The sequence below is a fragment of the Acinonyx jubatus genome, chromosome F2, assembly GCF_027475565.1.
Source record: "Acinonyx jubatus isolate Ajub_Pintada_27869175 chromosome F2, VMU_Ajub_asm_v1.0, whole genome shotgun sequence".
NCBI lineage: Eukaryota > Metazoa > Chordata > Mammalia > Carnivora > Felidae > Acinonyx > Acinonyx jubatus.
The window spans coordinates 73,760,696-73,775,537 of record NC_069394.1 but is presented as its reverse complement, the minus strand read 5'-3'; positions in this window follow the sequence as shown (position 1 = coordinate 73,775,537).

Here is a 14,842-nt window from a genome sequence, read left to right as displayed (position 1 = left end):
CTGAGTTAGTTTCCCTCGGTGAGTCTGCATCTTTCCTTGCAGGTTTTTAAATGTCAGGAAAGAGAGGGGTACCTGGGTGGCTCAGTCGGTTAAGCATCCCACTCTTGATGGGGGGGGGGGCGCTTAATCTCACAGTTGGTAGGTTTGAGCCCCACATGGGGCTCTGTGCTAACAGTGTGGAGCCTGCTTAGGGTTCTCTTTCTCCCTCTCTGTCTGCCCCTACTCTGCTTGTTCTCTCTCTCTCTCTCTCTCTCTCTCTGTCAAAACAAATAAACTTAAAAAAAGAAATAAATGTCCCTTCCCCCCATCTGCCCTTGGAGGCTGAAGGGCATGCATTTTGTATTTATTTCTTTATATTTGACTGACGGCAGTGGGTTGCAAGGAATTCATCTTTTCACGATCCAGTAAATATTTTTAAGAACTAATAGATATTGCAGTTACCTTCTGAAAAAAGACTGTTCTAGAAACCAGACTCAACAAAGGGAAAGGAATCTTCTCTTAAGGCATTTAATCCAGAGAATTCTGATTTCCATGTCAGGATCAAGATGTCTCCTTCTTCTGATCCTAGGGTCCCGAACTGTAGATAAAGGGATTTACTCCAGAGACCAAAAAAAAGTGATTTGTAAAACCTTGACGATGAGTGGTGTTCTGGTTGCTGTAGGAGGGATTTTAAAAGTCTTTGCAATATTCTCTTTCATCATCTCCAGGATGGAAAATGCCTAAATTGAATGCTGTCTTTCAAGTGTCCGTGCTCCCCCTGCCACCTAGATACAGATACTTTATTATGGAACCTGCTACCTCTTTGCCCCTCAGTCCCTAACATATCAGTAGTGGGAACACGGCAGTTTTGCGCTCCAGGGATTGTGTAACGTTTCAGCATAAAAGCACCATGTTCTAACATTTCAGATGTTTGGAGTCCTGCCAGAGGCATGGTAAACTTGCCTTTTTCCGTTACGAGCTAGAGCATAGGCTTTGCAAGCTACGATTCTGTGAGCTAGGCGCATTACCGCAAAGGATCCCTGTTAAGGGATTCTTCTTCAGACTGGCTCAGAACACAGGTCACAGACAGATTCTAAGTGGGATTGGTTGGAAGGGGATGCTTTTATGGTGTGATAGATCCCCACTTCAAGGAAAATGAGTCTGGTACATTCTCACTCTGAAAAATTCAGGAAACAAAATAAGCCCCTTAGAAGGAAAAGTAACCTGGTGCAAAGTCACCTAAGAGTAAGTTTAAATAATAGATAACGTGTCAGCGCATCAGAAAGGGGGGGAAGGGTGAACAACAATAAAAACAGCAGGGAAGGGAAACTAAACGCAGCACATCAAACATAATGTGTACACATATGTAAACTTAGAATTGAAATAGAGTTCCTAAATTAGGCCTTCAGCTCTCAGACATGAAAAACTAAATTTTAGGGCTAAGCATAGGTAATTAGACCATGAATAAAGCAAGTCACATGATGACTGATTAGATTAAATGAAGATATAGCTGAGGATCTAACCAATATATGGATTCTTTTTTTTCTTCTTCTTCTTCCAGGCATCTGAATCTTAATTTTATTTCTTACTCCAATAAGGAACAGAAAATCCAATTTTAAACAAGGTATGTTTTATAATATTAATAAAGAATAGAAATTTTTAAAGAATAAATCTTACAAAAGAGGTACAGAGCCTTAATAGAGAGCATCAAAAAATGATCAGAAAAAAACACGACCTAACAAATGGAAAACATAATCCCTAATTTAATTACTTCCTGTGGTGTCATTTATCTTGTTTCTCTATCTCCTGCATTTCCTAGAAACTGAAATTTACATCTTAAGTCTTGCTAGATTCAGATGAAGCGTTTTTGACTAGACTGCATCATAGGTGATATTGTCTACTTTATATTTCATGACACAAATATATCTGGTCATCCCATCATGACTGAAGCTAAGAATAGCCACTGAATTAGGGTGATTGGCCACTTGACTGGAATGATCTCTGGTTCTTTTAGTTATCATTGGCAAGAAATTATTTTTATGGTCATTATAAAATTTATAACAGAAGTAAAGAATCCAACAACATTTGCCTGTCTCCATTGACAAATGTAATCCGTTTCTTTCGCTAATCCAAAAATACTACGAACTCGGACTTTTTCCTATCACAGATTTAAAAAATGACTGTGAAACTCGACCTGGCAGATCGCACAACCAATCCCCCGCGGCCAGTTTGTAATTACTAAAACCACATCCTCCGCATAGAAATACACTTCCCATGTTTTCAAGGTCGAGATTTGGGGCTGTAGTCCGAAGCTTGGCCTCTAGGCACCTGCCCGGCTTCGCTTTGGGTTGTGGTAGCATGCTTCCCCGGGCACAGGTGAACAAACCCGTCTAGACCTCCACGCCCCTTGTCCGGCAGAGGTAGGACATACCCGATATTGGCTGTTCAGTAATGTCCAGGTGCTGTCGCGCTGTCTTGCTTTCCACACCACGTTGCAGGGTTGCTGTGCATTCAGGACGTCCCTCGTCCGGCTCTTTGGTTCTGGGATGGGTGTGGCACTCAGTCAGACTCTGCTCAGATCAGGTGGCCTTCAGAGGAGCCCCAGATGAAGCCGTTCTCACTCTGAGGTGACTGGCCCCAGGACTCCAATGACCTCATGTCCAGCCCGGCTGCCTCGTGGACAGAGAGTAGTACCTCCTGGCCTACCGGCCACTCATGGCACCCTGTCTGGTAAGCTCTACCAGGATGCAAAAGCTGGGGGCAAGCTGGAAAAGTTCAGATGTCTGAAGGATTCCAGAACAGCTTAACTTTCAGAGACTGAGTTTTGGAATTGCCCTGAAGAAATTTGATAGCCGCCTCAGAGCCAAGTTAGGAAATTGCCTTGCCTCTTTGGAACTAAACCTTATTTAACAACTCGAGTTTAATTTGCTCTGGGTTGTTTCCAAAATCAAATGGCTGATCCCGTCTGTAGGACCTGCAGAGAAGGCAAAAAATATTAATTGAATGAATGAATGAATGAATGAGTGAAAACATGCACCAAGGAAGCAATTTCCACAATTGAGGCGGTGCTGGAGGAGAGGTTCGAAATAGGTTTTGAGCACCAATAAATCCCTGGAATAAATGCCCGGGGTCCAGTTTACCTGAAATTCTGGCGGGATATTCCTTTGCATATGACCCACAGCACAGAGCTTTACACATAATGGAGACTCGGTAAAGTTGTTTTTAAAAACTACCTTGCTACTTGTAGTCACCTCTTCCATGGTTCCCATGTTCGTGCGATGGATTCAACAGGTTAAAATATTGTCATAAAATTATATAAGGACACAGCCAAAATCCTGCAGGCATTCACTTCTAAGTCTATCATTATTCTCTTGATATTTCCTTTGTTTTGTATAGCTATTAGAACTTAGAATAAAATTTTTTTAATGTCTATTTATTTATTTTTGAGAGACAGAGTGAAAGAGAGACAGAGAGACAGAGAGAGAGAGGGAGATAGAAATCCCAAGCAGGGTCTGCACTGTCAGCACAGAGCCTGACGTGGGGCTCGAACTCACGGACTGTGAGATCGTGACCTGAGCCAAAAATCAAGAGTTTGGATGCTTAGCCCACTGAGCCACCCAGATGCCCCTAGAAAAAAAGTTTTTTTAATATGCTTATGAAAATCAGTCCAGAGAAGGTCTTGTGTGTGTGGCACAAAACGAGGTGAGAGAAAGTAAGGTTGGAATATATGCATTTTTTCCAACTCTGAAGCTCTTATCTGATAATCCATTTGGTGGAGGAACAAACCCGGTGAATATCTTAGCAGATATCCTAGAAGATATCCTAGATATCCTAGATAAAATCCTGCAAGATTTTATGAAGAGAAACAATTATTTTTCTATTAAGAGCTTAGGATCAGAAAATGCTAATTTGAATTTCTGTTCTGCTTTCAATGGAATGTATACACTTGGGAATGTGAATTTCTAAACCTCATTTTTCTCATCTGTACAATGAGGATAATAAAAAACTACTTGCATTAATTTGTTGCCTGGATTAAATGAAAAACGAATATATGGACAGTGTTAGGTATTGCATTTATATTAGCGACCCTTTTTATTGTGCTAAAGAATTTCTGAGGCAAAATGTTTTTTCCTTGGTTTCTGGATTGTCATGTTAGAAGCCTCTCATTTTTGAAGCTGTGACTTGTTTGCTTTAGTGGAGTGTTCAGATAATGAAAGCAACTGAGTATTTTGATATGGTTGAAGGACACAGGTTTTTTATCTACCTGGATCCAGTGCTCCAAATCAAAAATTACAACCATAGAAGCACCTGGGTGGCTCAGTCAGTTAAGCGTTTGACTTCGGCTCAGGTCATGATCTCACGGCTCGTGAGTTCGGGCCCCACGTCAGGTTCTGTGCGGACAGCTCGGAGCCTGGAGCCTGCTTCGGATTCTGTGTCTCGCTCTCTCTCCACCCCTCCCCTGCTCGCGCTCTGTGTCTCTCTGTCTCAAAAGTAAATAAGCATTAAAAAAAAATTGGAAAACAATTACAACCATAGAGCAATTTATAATAACCGTAGGTAGCAAGCTGCTTCATAAAACTGTAATAAGATATGCTGAAAGAACTGACTTGTGGATAGCACAATCTCGTCGATTGTTATTGTGCTTGGGAATATATTATAGAGCATTTATCTCCAACATTTCTGTGTATAGCAGAGCAAATTAGGGGAGGAAGATGTAAAAGAGGTGCTTGGCCCAGGGCACTTGGGGCCTCCATAGGAGGGCAGAGTTGGAACAACAGGAGAGAGAGAGAGAGAGAGAGTCCTAAAACAAGGTAGAGACAGGAAGGAGCCCATCGATGAAGACAGCTGTGGGAGGCCATGGGCGTGGTGGTCTGGGGGAAAGCACCCGGTCACTCAGGGCAGTGTGACACAGGGAACATTGACTCCTCTACACCCCCTTTTCTCTGCAGTGTCCACTCCCCCAGGGAGCTAGCTGCCTCCAAGAAGAGTTGTGCAGAGATGTGAGGGGAAGAGATGTTTTTGTTCCTCATGTATAATGTGTTGGTGTGGGGTTTTTAAAATTTTATTTATTTATTTTGAGAGAGAGAGAGAGAGACAGTGTGTGTGCATGCGAGTGGGGGAGGGGAAGAGAAAGAGCACATGCATGAGAGAGAGAGAGAGAGAGAGAGAGAGAGAGAGAGAGAGAGAGAGAGCTCTGTTAGCGCAGAGCCTAATGTGGGGCTCAATCGCACAAACCACGAGATCATGACCTGAGATGAAATCAAGAATCAGATGCTTCACTGACTGAGCCACCCAGGTGCCCAACTGTGTTCGTGTATTTGACCTGACATCCTCCAGAGATGATGTGGGAATCAGACAGAGAGTGGGCATGTTGGGATCATCTCTATCACTTGCCCAGTCCTTCCTTCTCCCCCAGAGGATGAGACACACTCACTCAATAATGAATGGACATACACTTGGGAGAAGTTCCTGGCCTCCTTGCTGTAGGCTCCTTCCTGATGGATTTGCTTCTTTTACTTCCCCTGTGTCCGATTTTGCACACAATACCTCCCAAGCCTTTAGGGAAGTTTGAGTCATTGACTACCCCTTTCTCCCATGTATTGCTAGTCTTTGCCTCTCTATGTTTCTTTGTCCTCATATTCCACTCCTAAGCACAACAACTTGCTTGTTTTTTCTCTTATGTTTAAAAGAACACTTTCTTGGGGCGCCTGGGTGGCTCAGTTGGTTGAACGTCTGACTTCAGCTCAGGTCACGATCTCACAGTTTGGTTCATGATTCAAGCCCCACGTCGGGCTCACTGCTGTCAGCACAGAGCCTGCTTTGGATCCTCTGTCCCCCTCTTTACCCTTCCCCCGCTCATTCTCTCTCTCTCTCTCTCTCTCTCTCTCTCTCTCTCTGTCTCTCAAAAATAAATAAACATTAAAAAAATAAATGAACACTTTCTTATATCTGTAATAATTCTTCTCCCAGCCCACCTTCTATCCTACCATTATCATCTCTTTGCAGTTAGGGTGTTGAAGAATGGTCTAACTTTTTCATTGGCCCTTTTCCATCTCCCATGACTTCCTTATGTCATTTAGATTCTGTGCTTATCACTCTAGCAATATCATACTTGTTAACGTCAGCAATAACCTATGAGATGAGGAGCCAAGAAACTATTTTCCATCCTTATATTACTTGTCAGATCTGCCGTACTGGACACCGTTGACTGTGTCCTCTTTCTAGGTATTGTCCTTGAAACTTTTTTCTCATATCTTCTCAGTTGTTCCTTCTTTTTTTTTTTATTAAAAAAATTTTTTTTTAGCGTTTATTTATTTTTGAGACAGAGAGAGACAGAGCATGAACGGGGGAGGGTCAGAGAGAGGGAGACACAGAATCTGAAACAGGCTCCAGGCTCTGAGCTGTCAGCACAGACCCTGACGCGGGGCTCAAACTCATGGGCCGTGAGATCATGACCTGAGTCGAAGTCGGACGCTTAACCGACCGAGCCACCCAGGCGCCCCCTCAGTTGTTCCTTCTTACTCTATCTCCTAGACTTTTTCTTCTCCATCTGTCCCTTAAATGGTGATGTTCTCTATGGTTTTGTCTGGGGCCTTATCTCATCTCAAGTTATTTATACGTTCTTCTCGGGAAAAGCTATCCACTTTAGGGCTTTACCTTTATTCATATATTCATTATTCCCAAGTCTTTATTTTTAGTTCAATTTCGTTTTCTGTCTGCGTGAGTTTGTCCCAATTTGTACGTTCTCCAGGCACCTCAAACTTAGTCTGTGTTCAACTACTTTAGTCATTTCTTCTTCACGTCTGCTCTCGCTTCTGTCTTCTCTCTCAGTGAATGACAGACATCTGGAAATCATTCTTTTCAAATCTTGCACTTAGCCCTTCTAATGGATGTGTACTGACACCTTCTAATTTAATTTATACTTCCCCGATGACTAATGATGTTAAGCTTCTTTTCAGGTGCTTTTTGGCCAGTCATATTTTTTGTGATATGTCAATTTACATATTTTGCCCATTTTTAGACTGTTTACCTTTTTATGATTGGGTTGTCAGAGCTTTTTGTATATTCTGGTTATAAATACTCTGTCATAAAGGCACACCATGAATATTTTCTTCCAGTGTCAAGCTTGTCTTTTTATTTTCTTAACTATGTTTTTGAAGCACCAAAGATTTGTGCCTTATCTACGAAATCTTTACCTACCCCAAGGTTGTAAAAGAGACTCTCCTCTTTTCTTCTGGAAGTTTTACAGTTTTAGTTGTTATGTTTAGGCCTTTGATATATACCAAGTTAATATTTGTGTCTGTGATAAGGGTCAAAGTTAATTTTTTTTTTTTTCAAAATGAATACCCAGTGTTTCAGCACTATTTCTTGACAAGACTATTCTTTTCTCATGGAATTATCTCGGAAACTTGATCAAAAATCACTTGACCATAATGTGAGGATCTATTTCAAATTCTCTATTTGATTCTCTATCAAATTCTCACTGATTAAATGTCTATCTTTAACATTCCACACTCTCTTGATTACTATAGCTTTATATATGTATAAAATATATATATTGTCTATCTTTAACATATATATCTCTATCATATCTATCTCTAACATATCTATCTAACATATCTATCTCTATCATATCTATCTCTAACATATATAAAATATATAATGTCTACCTTTAACATTCCACACTCTCTTGATTACTACAGCTTTATATTAAGTCTTGAAATCAAACCGTAAACCTTCCAACTTTGATCTCCTTTTTTGTAATTGTTTTAGCCATTATGAGTTCTTTACATTTCCGTATAAACCTCAGAATTAGTTCATCAATTTCTACAGAAAAGCCTGCTGGGATTTTGATTGAACTGAATTAAATCTTAGATCAGTTTTGGAATAATTGACATCTTAACATCTGTGTCTCCCAATCCTCTTTCCATTTTTCTCAGGTCTTCTTTAATTTTTTCTCAGCAATGTTTTATGGTTTTAAGTGTGTAGGTATTGCATACTTTTTTATTAAAAATTAAAAAAAAATTTATTCCTGAGCATTTCACACATTTTGATCTCTTTCAAATCATATTATTTTAAAGCTTATTTCCCAGTTGTTTGTTACTGGTTCTATTTTGTTTTTAATAGAGGGACACACTTTGCTAAGTACTAATGTTATCCTGTGTTAGTTTATAAATGATCGTGCATTTCTCCTCTCCTAGCCTGTAGGTGACTTTCCATAATCATGTTTTTATTCTCCTTATGTAGGCACTCAATAAAACCTGCACAATAAAAGTTTTCTGAATGAAGAGATCACTTTCAAGATCAAGTTCGTTTTGGTTTGGTGTTCAAAAGACCGTTAAAAAAGGCTCAGAATTTAAAACTCTGGGAATTCTCATAGCTTGAGCTAGATCTGAAAAGCAGGGTGAAGTGATTTGACAATTACATGACTGATGTGAAAAATGTGGACATTTCTCTACTTGAGTGGCATCGAAATGATCTATTGTTCATCTTAACAAGATAAGTGTCAAATCACATCTGACTTGTGCTATCTCAGGAGAGAAGCCTAAAAAAGAGGAAAAGGAATGTTAACAATCGATTCGAAAGCCACAGCCTTGCACACAGATGTAAGGAGTAGGAGTTGATGTAGCTCAGGACCATTATAGAAATTATAGAGTAATAGAATCTCAGAGTTGCAAGAAATCCTAGAGGCAGAAGGAATTGAAGAATTAGAGGTATATAGCTGGGTCAGATGAAAGTGTGTTCCATTTCAATCTTGAGTTTCCATGGTTGTTGAACGAGATTACAGATGTATCTTAATTTTAAAAAAGTCCCATCATCTAGAGAGAGAAGGAATTTCTCATCTTGGTGAGTAGTGCTGCCATCTACTTTGGAGGCTGGAAACCGGAAGCTTCAGCTCTGTCTAGGTGCCCCTCACCTCAATCCTCTTTGGGTGTTCTGGTTGAGACGGTGTTTCTAAATAAAAACAGTCCATATTTTAAAACGAAAATCGATAACTAAAAATTAATTATCTTGATATTAGATTCAGACTTTTTGCAGGAAAAGCAAGATTTCTGGCTTCTCCTGGAGAGAGGGATATGTGGAAAGCTTTGGCCTTGGTTCTGTAATGATTGGAGCTGCAACTGATTGGAGTAAGGAGGGGCTGCTCTCTTTATGTGCTCTCTCTAATTTTCCATAGTCTCCACCATCCCGACCCCCAATACTCTTTACTAATTTGATCTGCTTGGCCCCTAGAGTCGTGCGACTTTCCCAGCCCTGATGTCTGGGAATTCAAATGTGATGTGAGCATCCGTCATCATGCCCTGGTGACTCTATCTTTTCAGCATCTCCCCAATCCCTCACCTCCTCTTTCACCCCTTCCTCACTGCTTTTACCCGGGCCCTCGCTGCTTCTCAGGTGGATCACTGCCACCCAATTCCCTAAGTGCCACGTCGTGGTACTGTTCATCCAAAGACAGAAACAATGCAAGATGGCAGACTTCTTTCTGGGCAAAAGGCAAGAATGATATTTCGGGAGCAAAACGGAGCAGAGGTACATTTCCCTGAGGACCATGCTTGCATCCCTGGCACTTGAACCTCACCTGGGGAAGTGTTTCTTTACTAGAAGGAAAAGGAAAACAAAGGTCCTGAATGAGGCTTGCACTTTATTTTTATTCTCTTCGTGCGTTTCAATTTTGATTCTCTTTCACCAGTTTATTCCTATCAGTCCACAAGCCGTTTGCCCCAGGGCAAGTTTACAATTTTGATAGTATAGCTTTTGAAATCTTTTAAGTAGATGTATTTGGGAGAGGGAGGCCAGACCTTTTAGTTTGACATCTTTAACTACCTCCTGCCAGAGGAAGTGCTTGGTCAAAATCATCCGCCTTTGGAAAGTCTTCATTTGCAACATCAGTGATAATTATCTGCAGAATTCCAGAGCCAAGATGGCCTGCCAGTCAAGCAGAGACACCTCAAATATATCAACTCTTTCAAATACTTTAAAAGAGAGACACTTTTTCTTTGACTCGCGAGAAGAAAAGTCTTAGCTGTTAGGGCATATACAGAATGGGGAACGTCGGAAGCGATGCTACGTGATTATAAACCTCAACGAAAGAATCAAAACCTCCTTCAGGGAAAGCTTCATGTGCTTGTCAAAAGGAAAACAAATTTAGAAGCTGAGAACATAAAAGTGCTTTACCTGTATGTAAACACATAGATGGATGTGGCCCGGGCTCATGGTCTAACCTCTGGACTTTAGAGCATGTGACTGCATCGATTGCCCTGAGGGGTTACCTTGAAATTCACACACACAAACCCCATACTCACACACAGCAAACATATATCACATACACATATACACACACTCCCCACACATACATATACACACCACACACACACACACACACACACACACACACGTGCGCAGGCGCATTTTGCTTTATCATTTAAAATACAAGGAAAACACCTCTCATCATCAAACATTAGTATGTTAGAGAACAATGGTCTTTTTCCAAGTCTCTTGAATTCCTTAAAAAGAAAGTGCAAATCAAGGAGATGAGCTCATCTCTGTGTCCTTCCCGGAAACTCATTTTTATTATGAGGAAGGACAGGCTCTATTTTTATTATAATGAAGAGAAGGCAAATTCTAAAGCTCCCTTTAAAATGTTAATATATGCCCTGCAGATGCAAGGTCTTGTTAGACATTTACTCTGTTTTGGGTTGGGGAAACCAATTGGTACTCTGTAGTGGGCAAATAAAAGCAAACAGGATGAAATCCTGTGGTGAGGAGGTTGAAACAAGGGTGGTTTAAAAGCGCGGCTCTGGGGCTGGCCTCGTCTGGATTCTCCTCCTGGCTCTGCTTCGCGTGGCCTTGACTGAATTCCTAACGTCTCCAAGCTTCATCTGCGGAGGCGCATCATTGTAGGACTTCATTCATAGGATTGCTGTAAAGATCCAAATGGAAACTGTTTACAGCAGGGCTGGAAACATAGTCAAGAGTAGATAGGTCTTTGTTAATAAGCAGAATGATGCCTGGAGCTGCAGAAGCTCCCCTGAGTCTGTCGGCACCCCCCGCACCTGTCAGTTTTCTGTTCTAATTACAAGGCAGTGACCAGAAGAAGGGGGAAAAGAGCTGAAAAAAATATGACTATAGACAGGATAAGGCAGAGAGACTAGGGTGCATCAGGATCACTGGGTATGACCTCATGACCCCTCACCCCTTCCCACCATACCACCACCGGCAAGTAGATCCTGCCAATCATGGTCTTAATGGGGGGGCCAGGTGGCCAATTTTATCCGTTACAATCTTGAAAGGTACAAATTGATCGGTTCTACCATTTCTGCTTTTCATCAAAATAGCAGGCAACATTTAACTTCACGTGGCTCAAGTATTAGAAGCAGCTTTGAACACCACGTCTTTTCTTCCCCCGAATTCAGGGGCCATAAAAACTGGCCAGGAGGAGGCCTCAGATCTGGTTCTTTATAGTAGATGTTCCAAAATTGTGACCAGCAGTTGGAAATTGGCCCAGAGAGATGTTTCGTTCAGCCTATTTGATCCGTTTTAAAATTTTGAATTGGTGTCCAGTATTTAAGGATAAAAAATCTTGCATAAGAGTATGAATTTCCATCTTATTTTGGAAATCAGATCTGGCTCTTGTCCAGGCTCCCATTCTTGTTTGGACCTACAGGTAGGAGCCAAGTTGTGGCTATTCTGGGACAGATGTAGCTCCTACAGGTAGGGGCCAAGTTGTGGCTGTCCTGGGAGGGAGGTGGGTCCTTCAGTTTGTTGGGCCCTGCTGGGCCTGCTGTATACATTCTAATCTTCCTGAAAGGTCTGAATTCCATTGCTGGTTTTACAAGGTTTTTTTCTTTTTTTTTCCAATTGAGATATAATTGACTTATTATGTTAGTTTCAGGTGGACAGCAAATATTCTCATTTAGTATTTGTATATATTGGGAAGTGGTCACCACAATGAGTATGGTTAACATCTGTTACCTTAAATAGTTACAAAAATGTTTTTTTCGTGTGATGAGAAGTTTTAGGATCTATTATAGTCTTATCCACTTTCAAAAAAAATTTTTTTTAACGTTTATTTTTGAGAGACAGAGAGACAGGGTATGAGCAGAGAAGGGGTCGAGAGAGAGGGAGACACAGAATCTGAAGCAGGCTCCAGGCTCTGAGCTTTCAGCACAGAGCCCGACGTGGGGCTAGAACTCACGAGCGGTGAGATCATGACCTGAGCTGAGGTAGGACACTTAACCAACTGAGCCACCCAGGTGCCCCAGTCTTAGCCACTTTCAAATACGAGAATGTGATTAACTGTAGTCACCATGCTAAACGTTACATCCCCATGATTTCTGTATTTTATAACTGGAAGTTTGTACCTTTTGACTGCTTTTACCCATTTCACCCTTCTACCCATCCCCCCTTTTTAGCAACTACCAATCTGTTCTCTGTATCTATGAACTTGGTGGTTTTTGTTTTTGTTTTTGGATTCCACATATAAGTGAGATCATACAGTATTTGTCTTTCTTATTTCACTTAGCATAAAGCCCTCACAGTCCATCCATGTTGTCTCAAATGGCAACATTTTGTTCCTTTTCATGGCTAAATAATGTTCCATTGTATTATATATATATACATACCTACATATATATACATATGCCACATTTCTTGATTCATCTATTGATAAATACTTAAGTTGTTTCCATATCCTGGCTGTTGTAAATAATGCTGCAATGAACATGAGCGTGCAGACACCTCTTTGAATTAGTATTTTTTGGATAAAATTTCTTTGGATGAATACCTAGAAGCAGAGTTGCTGGATCATATGGAAATTGTATTTTTAATTTTTTGGAGGAACCTCCATACTGTTTTCCACAGTAGCTGTACCAATATACGGTTGTACCACAGTGTACAAGGGTTCCCCTTTCTCCACATCCTCGCCAACACTTGCTATTCCTCTCTCCTTTTTTTTTTTTTTTTGACAGAGAGAGCTAGAGAGAGAGAGAGCATGAGTTGAAGCAGAAGGAGAGAGATTCTTAAGCAGGCTCTACACTCAGGATAGAGCCTGACACGGGGCTTGATCCTATGACCCTACAATCATGACATGAGCTAAAATCAAGGGTGTGATACTCAACTGACACAGCCACCTAGGCGCCCCTGTCTTGTTCATACTAGCCATTTTAACAGGTGTAAGGAGATATCTTATTGTGGTTTTGATTTGCATTTCCCTGGTGATGAGTGATGTTGAGCATCTTTTCATCTGTCTCCCATCTGTATATCTTCTTTGGAAAAATGTCTATTTTTTAATCCACTGGTATTTTTTAATCAGATATATGATTCACAATTTTTTTTTGTTTTTGCTATTGACTTATATAAATACTTTATATATTTTGGATATTAACCCTTGAATCAGATATATGACTTGCAAATATTTCCTCTCATTCATTAGGCTGTCATAGTTAATTTCATTGATGTTTTCTTTGCTGTACAGAAGCATTTTAGTATGATGTAGTCCCATTTATTTAATTTTGCTTTTGTTGCCTTTGCTTTTGGTGTCAGATTTAAAAAATCACCTTCAACACCTACATGAAGGAGCTTACGTACCATTTATGTTTTCTTCTAGAGGTTTTATGGTTTCAGGTCTTACATTCAAGTGTTTAATACACTTTGAGTTAATTTTTGTGTATGAAGTAAGACAGTGGTCCGATTTCATTCTTTTGAATGTGTTTTCCGGTTTCCTCAGCACTATTTGTTGACAAGATGGTCTTCTCTCTATTGTATGTTCTTGGCTCCTTTGCCATGAATTAATTGATCATATACACATTGTTTTATTTCTGGGCTTTTTTTTTTAAGCTTTAACTTGTTTTATTTTTTTTTAATTTACATCCAAATTAGTTAGCATATAGTGCAACAATGATTTCAGGAGTAGATTCCTTAGCGCCCCTTCCCCATTTAGCCCATCCCCCCTCCCACAACCCCTCCAGTAACCCTCTGTTTGTTCTCCATACTTATGAGTCTCATCTGTTTTGTCCCCCTCTCTGTTTTTACATTTTTGTTTCCCTTCCCTTATGTTCATCTGTTTTGTCTCTTAAAGTCCTCATATGAATGAAGTCATATGATTTCTGTCTTTCTCTCACTGACTAATGTCACTTAGCATAATACACTCCAGTTCCATCCATGTAGTTGCAAATGGGAAGATTTCATTCTTTTTGATTGCCGAGTAACACTCCATTGTATATATATATACACCACTTTTTCTTTATCCATTCATCCATCGATGGACATCTGGGCTCTTTCCATCCTTTGGCTATTGTTGATAGTGCTGCTATAAACATGGGGGTGCATGTGTCCCTTTGAAACAGCACAACTGTATCCCTTGGATAAGTGCCTAGTAGTGCAATTCCTAGGTCGTAGGGTAGTTCTCTTTTTAGTTATTTGAGGAACCTCCATACTGTTTTCCAGAGTGTCTACACCAGCTTGCATTCCCATCAACAATGCAAAAGAGACCCTCTTTCTCCGCGTCCTTGCCAACATCTGTTGTTGCCTGAGTTGTTAATGTTAGTCATTCTGATGGGTGTCAGGTGGTATCTCATTGTGGTTTTGATTTGTATTTCCCTGATTATGAGTGATGTTGAGCATTTTTTCATGTGTTGGTTGGCCATCTGGATGTCTTCTTTGGAGAAGTGTCTATTCATGTCTTTCGCCCATTTCTTCACTGGATTATTTGTTGAGTTTGATAAGTTCTTTATAGATTTTGGATACTAACCTTTTCTCTGATATGTCATTTGCAAATATCTTCTCCCATTCTGTCGGTTGCCTTTTAGTTTTGCTGATTGTTTCCTTTGCTGTGAAGAAGCTTTTTATTTTGATGAGGTCCCAG